Genomic DNA, 12,510 nt, shown 5'->3' with positions numbered 1-12,510 from the left:
ACATGGAAATATTTACACCGCTATCTGTATAAACATGGAAATTTCTACACCGTTATCTGTATAAATATGGAAATATCTACACCGCTGTCTCTATAAACATTGAAATATCTACACTGCCATCTGTATAAACATGGAAATACCAATACAGTCATCTGTGTAAACATGGAAATATCTACACCACCATCTGTATAAACATGGAAATATCTACAATGCCATCTGCATACACATGGAAATACCTACACGGCAATCTGTGTATAGATGGAAACTTCAAAACCGCCATCTGTACAAACATGGAAATATCTACACAGCTATCTCTATAAACATGGAAATATCTACACTGCGGTCTGTATAAACATGGAAATATCTACACCAGTATCTGTATAAACATGGAAATATCTACACCACGATCTGTATAAACATGGAAATATATACACCGCTATCTGTATAAACATGGAAATATCTGCACCGCTATCTCTATATACATGGAAATATCTACAAAGCCATCTGTATAAACATGGAAATACCTACACAGTCATGTGTAGGAACATGGAAATATCTACACTGCCATCTGTATAAACATAGAAATATCTACACAGCCCTCTGTATAAATATGGAAATATCTGCATAGGCATCTGTGTAAACATGGAAATATCTGCACCGCTATGTATATAAACATGGAAATACCTACACCGCTGTCTCTATAAACATGGAAATATGTACACCGCTTTGTGTATAAACATGGAAATATCTCCACTGCTGTCTGTATAAACATGGAAATATCTCCACCGTTATCTGTTTAAACATGGAAATATCCACAGCGCCATCTCCATAAACATTGAAATATCTACACTGCCATCTGTAAAAACATGGAAATATCTACAGAGTCATCTGAATACACTTGGAAATATCTACACCACCATCTGTATAAACTTGGAAATACCTACAATTCCATCTGTATACACACGGAAATATCTACACAGACATCTGTATAAATATGGAAATATCTACACGGCCATCTCTATAAACATGGAAATATCTACACTGCCATCTGTAGAAAGATGGAAATGTGTACACCGCTATCTCTATAAATATGGAAATATCAACACCGCCATCTCTATAAACATGAAAATATCTACACTGCCATCTCCATAAAGATGGAAGTATCTACTCCATCATGTGTATAAACACGGAAATATCTACACCACCATCTGTGTAAACATGGAAATATCTACACCGCTATCTGTATAAACATGGAAATAACTACACCGCCATCTGCATGTCCATGGAAATATCTACGCCGCCATCTGTATAAACATGGAAATATCTACTCGGCCATCTGTGTATAGATGGAAATATCAGCACCGCCGTTTGTACAAACATGGAATTATGTACACCGCTATCTCTGTAAACATGGAAATATCTGAACTGATATCTGTAAAAACATGGAAATACCTATACAGTCATCTGTATAAACATGGAAATATCTACAATGCCATCTGTATACACATGGAAATATCTACACTGCCATCTGTATAAACATGTAAATATCTACACTGATATCTCTATAAACATGGAAATATCTACACCGCCATTTCTATAAACATGAAAATATCTACACTGCCATCTCCGTAATCATGGAAGTAACTACTCCACCATCTGTATAAACATGGAAACATCTACACCGCCATCTGTGTGAATAAGGAAATATCTACAATGCCATCTGTATAAAGATATAAATATCTGCACCGCGAGCAGTATAAACATGGAAATATCTACATCGCTATCTGTATAAACGTGGAAATAACAACACCGCTATCGGTATAAACATGGAAATATCTACAACGCCATCTATATAAACATGGAAAAATCTACACCCCTATGTCTATAAACATGGAAGTACCTACACCGCTATATCTATAAACATGGAAATATCTTCACCGCTATCTGTATAAACATGGAAATATCTACACCGCTATCTGTATAAACATGGAAATATCTACACCGCGATCTGTATAAACATGGAAATATCTACACCACGATCTGTATAAACATGGAAATACCTTCACCACGATCTGTATAAACATGGAAATATCTACACAGCTATCTGTATAAACATGGTAATATCTATACCACCATCTATATAAACATGGAAATATCTACACCGCCATCGGTATAAACATGGAAATATCTACAATGCCATCTGTAGAAAGATGGAATTATTTACACCGCAATCTGTGTAAACATGGAAATATCTACACCGATATCTGTAAAAACATTTAAATATCTACACCCCTATTTGTATAAACATGGAAATATCCACACCGCTCTCTCTATAAACATGGAAAAATCAACACCGCTATCTCTATGAACATGGAAATATCTACACCGCCATCTCTATAAACATGGAAATATCTACACCACGGTCAGTATAAACATGGAAATATCTACACCGCTATCTGTATAAACATGGAAATAACTCCATTGCTATCTATATAAACATCGAAATATCTACAACGCCATCTGTATAAACATGGAAATACTTACAAAGTTATCTGTATAAACATGGAAATATCTACACCGCCATCTGTATAAACATGGAAATATCTACACAGCCATGTGTATATACATGGAAATATCTACACCGCTATCTATATAAACATGGAAATAACTACACCGCTCTCTGTATAAACATGGAAATATCTACACCGCCATCTACATATCCATGGAAATATCTGCACCGCCATCTGTATAAACATGGAAATATCTACACGGTCATCTGTGTAGAGATGGAAATATCAACACCGCCATCTGTACAAACATGGAAATATCTGCACCGCTATCTGTATAAACATGGAAATATCTACTCCGCTATCTGCATAAATATGGAAATAGCTACACCGCTATCTCTATAAACATGGAAATGTCAACACCGCTATCTGTATAAACATGGAAATATCTAAATGGCTATCCCTAAAAACATGGAAATATCAACACCGCCATCTCTATAAACATGAAAATATCTACACTGCCATCTCCATAAAGATGGAAGTATCTACACCATCATGTGTATAAACACGGAAATATCTACACCACCATCTGTGTAAACATGGAAATATCTACACCGCTATCTGTATAAACATGGAAATAAATAACTACACCGCCATCTGCATGTCCATGGAAATATCTACGCCGCCATCTGTATAAACATGGAAATATCTACTCGGCCATCTGTGTATAGATGGAAATATCAGCACCGCCATCTGTACAAACATGGAATTATCTACACCGCTATCTCTATAAACATGGAAATATCTGAACTGCCATCTGTACAAACATGGAAATACCTATACAGTCGTCTGTATAAACATGGAAATATCTACAATGCCATCTGTATACACATGGAAATATCTACACAGCCATCTGTATAAACATGTAAATATCTACACTGCTATCTCTATAAACATCGAAATATCTACACCGCCGTCTCTATAAACATGAAAATATCCACACTGCCATCTCCATAAACATGGAAGTAACTACTCCGCCATCTGTATAAACATGGAAACATCTACACCGCCATCTGTGTGAATAAGGAAATATCTACAATGCCATCTGTATAAAGATATAAATATCTGCACCGCGAGCAGTATAAACATGGAAATATCTACATCGCTATCTGTATAAACGTGGAAATACCAACACCGCTATCGGTATAAACACGGAAATATCTACAAAGCCATCTATATAAACATGGAAATATCTACACCCCTATGTCTATAAACATGGAAATACCTACACCGCTCTCTCTATAAACATGGAAATATCTACACCGCTATCTGTATAAACATGGAAATATCTACACCGCGATCTGTATAAACATGGAAATACCTTCACCACGATCTGTATAAACATGGAAATATCTGCACAGATATCTGTATAAACATGGTAATATCTAAACCACCATCTATATAAACATGGAAATATCTACACCGCCATCGGTATTAACATGGAAATATCTACAATGCCATCTGTAGAAAGATGGAAATATTTACACCGCAATCTGTGTAAACATGGAAATATCTTCACCGATATCAGTAAAAACATGGAAATATCTACACCCCTATTTGTATAAACATGGAAATATCCACAGCGCTCTCTCTATCAACATGGAAAAATCAACACCGCTATCTCTATGAATGTGGAAATATCTGCACCGCCATCACTTTAAACATGGAAATATCTACAAAACGATCAGTATAAACATGGAAATATCTACACCGCTATCTGTATAAACATGGAAATAACTCCACTGCTATCTCTATAAACATCGAAATATCTACACCGCCATCTGTATAAACATGGAAATACTTACAAAGTTATCTGTATAAACATGGAAATATCTACACCGCCATCTGTATAAACATGGAAATATCTACACAGCCATTTGTATATACATGGAAATATCTACACCGCTATCTATATAAACATGGAAATAACTACATCGCTCTCTGTATAAACATGGAAATATCTACACCACCATCTACAAATCCATAGAAATATCTGCACCGCCATCTGTATAAACATGGAAATATCTACCCGGTCATCTGTGTATAGATGGAAATATCAACACCGCCATCTGTACAAACATGGAAATATCTGCACCGCTATCTGTATAAACATGGAAATATCTACACCGCGGTCTGTATAAACATGGAAATATCTACCCCGCTATCTATATAAACATGGAAATATCTACACCGCTATCTCTATAAACATGGAAATATCTACACCATGATCTGTATAAACATGGAAATTTTTACACCGCTATCTGTATAAACATGGAAATTTCTACACCGTTATCTGTATAAATATGGAAATATCTACACCGCTATCTCTATAAACATGGAAATATCTACACCGCCATCAGTATCAACATGGAAATACCAATACACTCATCTGTGTAAATATGGACGTATCTACACCACCATCTGTATAAACATGGAAATATCTACAATGCCATCAGTATACACATGGAAATACCTACACGGCAATCTGTGTATAGATGGAAAGGTCAACACCGCCATCTGTACAAACATGGAAATATCTACACTGCTATCTCTATAAACATGGAAATATCCTCACTGCGGTCTGTATAAACATGGAAATATCTACACCGGTATCTGTATAAACATGGAAATATCTACACCACGATCTGTATAAACATGGAAATATATACACCGCTATCTGTATAAACATGGAATTATCTGCACCGCTATCTCTATAAAAATGGAAATATCTACAAAGCCATCTGTATAAACATGGAAATACCTACACAGTCATGTGTAGGAACATGGAAATATCTACACTGCCATCTGTATAAACATAGAAATATCTACACAGCCCTCTGTATAAATATGGAAATATCTGCATAGGCATCTGTGTAAACATGGAAATACCTGCACCGCTATCTGTATAAACATGGAAATACCTACACCGCTGTCTCTATAAACATGGAAATATGTACACCGCTATGTGTATAAACATGGAAATATCTCCACTGCTGTCTGTATAAACATGGAAATATCTCCACCGTTATCTCTTTAAACATGGAAATATCAACAGCCCCATCTCTATAAGCATTGAAATATCTACACTGCCATCTGGAAAAACATGGAAATATCTACACCGTCATCTGAATACACATGGAAATATCTACACCACCATCTGTATAAACTTGGAAATACCTACAATACCATCTGTATACACATGGAAATATCTACACAGACATCTGTATAAATATGGAAATATCTACACTGCCATCTGTAGAAAGATGGTAATATGTACAACGCTATCTCTATAAATATGGAAATATCTACACCGCCATCTCTATAAACATGAAAATATCTACACTGCCATCTCCATAAAGACGGAAGTATCTACTCCATCATGTGTATAAACACGGAAATATCTACACCACCATCAGTGTAAACATGGAAATATCTACACCGCTATCTGTATAAACGTGGAAATACCAACACCGCTACTGGTATAAACATGGAAATATCTACAACGCCGTCTATATAAACATGGAAATATCTACACCGCTATGTCTATAAACATGGAAATACCTACACCGCAATCTCTATAAACATGGAAATATCTACACCGCTATCTGTATAAACATGGAAATATCTACACCACTATCTGTATAAACATGGAAATATCTACACCGCGATCTGTATAAACATGGAAATATCTACACCGCGATCTGTATAAACATGGAAATAACTTCACCACGATCTGTATAAACATGGAAATATCTACACAGCTATCTGTATAAACATGGTAATATCTACACCACCTTCTATATAAACATGGAAATATCTACACGGCTATCTGTATAAACTTGGACATATCTACAATGCCATCTGTAGAAAGATGGAAATATTTACACCGCAATCAGTGTAAACATGGAAATATCTACACCGATATCTGTAAAAACATGGAAATATCTACACCCCTATTTGTATAAACATGGTAATATCCACACCTCTCTCTCTATAAACATGGAAAAATCAACACCGCTATCTCTATGAACATGTAAATATCTACACCGCCATCTCTATAAACATGGAAATATCTACACCACGATCAGTATAAACATGGAAATATCTACACCGCTATCTGTATAAACATGGAAATACCTCCACTGCTATCTCTATAAACATCGAAATATCTACACCGCCATGTGTATAAACATGGAAATACTTACAAAGTTATCTGTATAAACATGGAAATATCTACACCGCCATCTGTATAAACATGGAAATATCTACACAGCCATGTGTATATATATGGAAATATCTACACCGCTATCTATATAAACATGGAAATAACTACAGCGCGATCTGTATAAACATGGAAATATCTACACCGCCATCTACATATCCATGGAAATATCTGCACCGCCATCTGTATAAACATGGAAATATCTACACGGTCATCTGTGTATAGATGGAAATATCAACACCGCCATCTGTACAAACATGGAAATATCTGCACCGCTATCTGTACAAACATGGAAATATCTACACCGCGGTCTGTATAAACATGGAAATATCAACACCGCTATCGGTATAAACATGGAAATATCTACACCGCTATCTCTATAAACATGGAAATAACTACACCGTGATCTGTATAAACATGGAAATATTTACACTGCTATCTGTATAAACATGGAAACTTCTACACCGTTATCTGTATAAATATGGAAATATCTACACCGCTATCTCTATAAACTTGGAAATATCTACACCGCCATCTGTATAAACATGGAAATACCTATACAGTCATCTGTGTAAACATGGAAATATCTACACAACCATCTGTATAAACATGGAAATATCTACAATGCCATCTGTATACACATGGAAATACCTACACGGCAATCAGTGTATAGATGGAAACATCAACACCGCCATCTGTACAAACATGGAAATATCTACACTGCTATCTCTATAAACATGGAAATATGTACACTGCGGTCTGTATAAACATGGAAATATCTACACCGGTATCTGTATAAACATGGAAATATCTACACCATGATCTGTATAAACCTGGAAATATATACACCGCTATCTGTATAAACATGGAAATATCTGCACCGCTATCTCTATAAACATGGAAATAACTACAAAGACATCTGTATAAACACGGAAATAACTACACAGTCATGTGTAGGAACATTTAAATATCTACACTGCCATCTGTATAAATATAGAAATATCTACACAGCCCTCTGTATAAATATGGAAATATCTGCATAGGCATCTGTGTAAACATGGAAATATCTGCACCGCTACCTGTATAAACATGGAAATACCTACACCGCTGTCTCTATAATCATGGAAATATGTACAACGCTATGTGTATAAACATGGAAATATCTCCACTGCTCTCTGTATAAACATGGAAATATCTCCACCGTTATCTGTATAAACATGGAAATATCAACAGCGCCATCTATATAAACATTGGAATAGCTACACTGCCATCTGTAAAAACATGGAAATATCTACACATTCATCTGAATAAACATGGAAATATCTACACCACCATCTGTATAAACATGGAAATAACTACAATACCATCTGTTTACACATGGAAATATCTACACAGACATCTGTATAAATATGGAAATATCTACACGGCCATCTGTATAAACATGGAAATATCTATACTGTCATCTGTAGAAAGATGGAAATATCTACACCGCTATCTCTATAAATATGGAAATATCTACACCGCCATCTCTATGAACATGAAAATATCTACACTGCCATCTCCATAAAGATGGAAGTATCTACTCCGCCATGTGTATAAACACGGAAATATCTACACCACCATCTGTGTAAACATGGAAATACCTACACCGCTATCTGTATAAACATGGAAAAAACTACACTGCCATCTGCATGTCCTTGGAAATATCTAGGCTGCCATCTGAATAAACATGGAAATATCTACACGGCCATCTGTGTATAGATGGAAATATCAACACCGCCATCTGTACAAACATGGAAATATCTACACCGCTATCTCTATAGACATGGAAATATCTGCACCGCCATCTGAAAAAACATGGAAATACCTATACAGTCATCTGTGTAAACATGGAAATATCTACAATGCCATCTGTAGAAAGATGGAAATATCTACACCGCAATCTGTGTAAACAAGGAAATATCTACACCGATATCTGTAAAAACATGGAAATATCTACACCGCTATCTGTATAAACATGGAAATATCTACACCGTGATCTGTATAAACATGGAAATATCTACACCGCGATCTGCATAAACATGGAAATATCTACACCGCTATCTGTATAAACATGGAAATATATACACCATGATCTGTATAAACATGGATATATCTACATCGCTATCTGTATAAACATGGAAATATCTACACCGCTATCTCTATAAACATGGAAATGTCAACACCGCTATCTGTATAAACATGGAAATATCTACATGGCTATCCCTAAAAACGTGGAAATATCTTCACCGCCTTCTGTATAAACATGGAAATATCTACACTGCCATCTGTATAAACATGGAAATAACTAAACTGCTATCTCTATAAACATTGAAATATCAACACTGACTTCTGGATATACATGGAAATACCTACACAGTCATCTGTGTAAACATGGAAATATCTACACAGCCATCTCTATAAACATGGAAATACCTACACCGCTATTTCTATAAACATGAAAATAGCCACACAGCAATCTGTATAAACATGGAAATATCTACTCTGCCATCTGTATAAACATGGAAATATCTACACTGCCATCTGTATACAAATGGAAATATCTACACATTCATCTGTATAAACATTGAAATATCTCCACCGCTATCTGTCTAATCATGGAAATATCTCCACCGCTATCTGTATAAACATGGAAATATCGACACCGCTATCTGTATAAACATGGAAATGTCTACACCGCTATCTGTATAAACATGGATATATCTACTCTGCTATCTGTATAAACATGGGAATATTTACATCGCTATCTGTATAAACATGGAAATATTTCCACCGCAATCTGTGTAAACATAGAAATATCTACACCGCTATCTTTATAAACATGGAAATATCTACACCGCAATCTGTATATACATGGATATATCTACACCGCTATCTGTATAAACATGGAAATATCCACACCGCTATCTGTATAAACATGGAAATATCTACACCGCTATCTGTATAAACATGGAAATATCTACACCACTATCTGTATAAACGTGGAAATATGTAAACCGCAATCGGTGCAAATATGGAAATATCTACAACTCTATCTCTGTAAATATGGAAATATCTACACCGCTATCTGTATAAACATGGAAATATCTACACCGCTATCTGTATAAACATGGAAATATATACACCACAATCTGTATAAACATGGATATATCTACACCGCTATCTGTATAAACATGGAAACATCTACACCGCTATCTGTATAAACATGGAAATATCTACACCGCTATCTGTATAACTATGGAAATATCTACACCGCTATCTCTATAAACATGCAAATGTCTACACCACTGTCTGTATAAACATGGAAATATCTTCATGGCTATCTCTCTAAACATGGAAATATCTACACCGCCATATGTATAAACTTGGAAATACCTACACAGTCATCTGTATAAACATGGAAATATCTACCCCGCTATCTGTATAAACATGGAAATATCTACACTGCAATCTGTAGAAACATGGAAATAACTACACAGCCATCTCTATAAACATGGAAATATCTACATCGCTGTCTGTATAAACATGGAAATATCCACACCGCTATCTGCATAACATGGAAATGTTTACACCGCCATCTGTAAAAAACATGGAAATATCTACACAGTCATCTGTATAAACATGGAAATATCTACACCCCCATCTGTAAAAACATGGAAATATCTACACCGCTGTCTCTACAAACATGGAAATACCTGCACCGCTATCTGTATAAACACGGAAATATCGACACCGCTATCTTTATAAACTTGGAAATATCTACACTGCCATCTCTATAAACATGAAAATATGTCCACCGCTATCTGTATAAACTTGAAAATATGTCCACCGCTATCTATATAAACATGGAAATACCTACACCGCTATCTGTAGAAACATGGAAATATCTACACCGCTATCTGTATAAACATGGAAATATCTAGACCGCTATCTGTATAAACATGGAAATATCTACACCGCCATCTGTATAAACATGGAAATATGTACACAGTCATCTGTATAAACATGGAAATAACTACACCGCTATGTGTATAAAAATGGAAATATCTTCACCGTTATCTATATAAACATGGAAATATCTAGACCGCTATCTGTATAAACAAGCAAATATCTACTGCGCTATCTATATAAACATGGAAATATCTCCACCGCTATCTGCATAAACATGGAAATATCTACACCGCTATCTTTATAAACATGGAAATATCTACACTGCAATCTCTATAAACATGGAAACATCTACAACAGTATTTGTGTAAACATGGGAATATCTTCAGAGCTGTCGGTTTAAATATGGAAATATGTACACAGCAATCTGTGTGAATATGGAAATATCTACACCTCTGTCTCTGTAAACATGGAAATATCTACACCACTATCTGTATAAACCTGGAAATATCTACACCGCTATCTGTATAAACATGGAAATATCTACACCGCTATCTGTATAAACATGGAAATGTCTACACCGCTATCTGTATAAACATGGATATATCTACTCCGCTATCTGTATAAACATGGGAATATTTACATCGCTATCTGTATAAACATGGAAATATTTCCACCGCAATCTGTGTAAGCATAGAAATATCTACACCGCTATCTTTATAAACATGGAAATATCTACACCGCAATCTATATATACATGGATATATCTACACCGCTATCTGTATAAACATGGAAATATCTACACCGCTTTCTGTATAAACATGGAAATATCTACACCGCTATCTCTATAAACATGGAAATATCTACACCACTATCTGTATAAATGTGGAAATATGTAAACCGCAATCGGTGCAAATATGGAAATATCTACACCTCTATCTCTGTAAATATGGAAATATCTACACCGCTATCTGTATAAACATGGAAATATCTACACCGCTATCTGTATAAACATGGACATATATACACCACGATCTGTATAAACATGGATATATCTACACCGCTATCTGTATAAACATGGAAACATCTACACTGCTATCTGTATAAACATGGAAATATCTACACTGCTATCTGTATAACTATGGAAATATCTACACCGCTATCTCTATAAACATGGAAATGTCTACACCACTGTCTGTATAAACATGGAAATATCTTCATGGCTATCTCTCTAAACATGGAAATATCTACACCGCCCTATGTATAAACATGGAAATACCTACACAGACATCTGTATAAACATGGAAATATCTACCCCACTATCTGTATAAACATGGAAATATCTACACTGCAATCTGTATAAACATGGAAATAACTACACAGCCATCTCTATAAACATGGAAATATCTACATCGCTGTCTGTATAAACATGGAAATATCCACACCGCTATCTGCGTAACATGGAAATATTTACACCGCCATCTGTAAAAAACATGGAAATATCTACACAGTCATCTGTATAAACATGTAAATACCTACACCCCCATCTGTAAAAACATGGAAATATCTACACCGCTGTCTCTACAAACATGGAAATACCTGCACCGCTATCTGTATAAACACGGAAATATCGACACCGCTATCTTTATAAACTTGGAAATATCTACACTGCCATCTCTATAAACATGAAAATCTGTCCACCGCTATCTGTATAAACTTGAAAATATGTCCACCGCTATCTGTATAAACATGGAAATATCTACACCGCTATCT

This window comes from Pan troglodytes, chromosome 23, assembly GCF_028858775.2.
Source record: "Pan troglodytes isolate AG18354 chromosome 23, NHGRI_mPanTro3-v2.0_pri, whole genome shotgun sequence".
NCBI lineage: Eukaryota > Metazoa > Chordata > Mammalia > Primates > Hominidae > Pan > Pan troglodytes.
The sequence above is the reverse complement of the archived record's forward strand: the minus strand, read 5'-3'. Positions refer to the sequence as shown.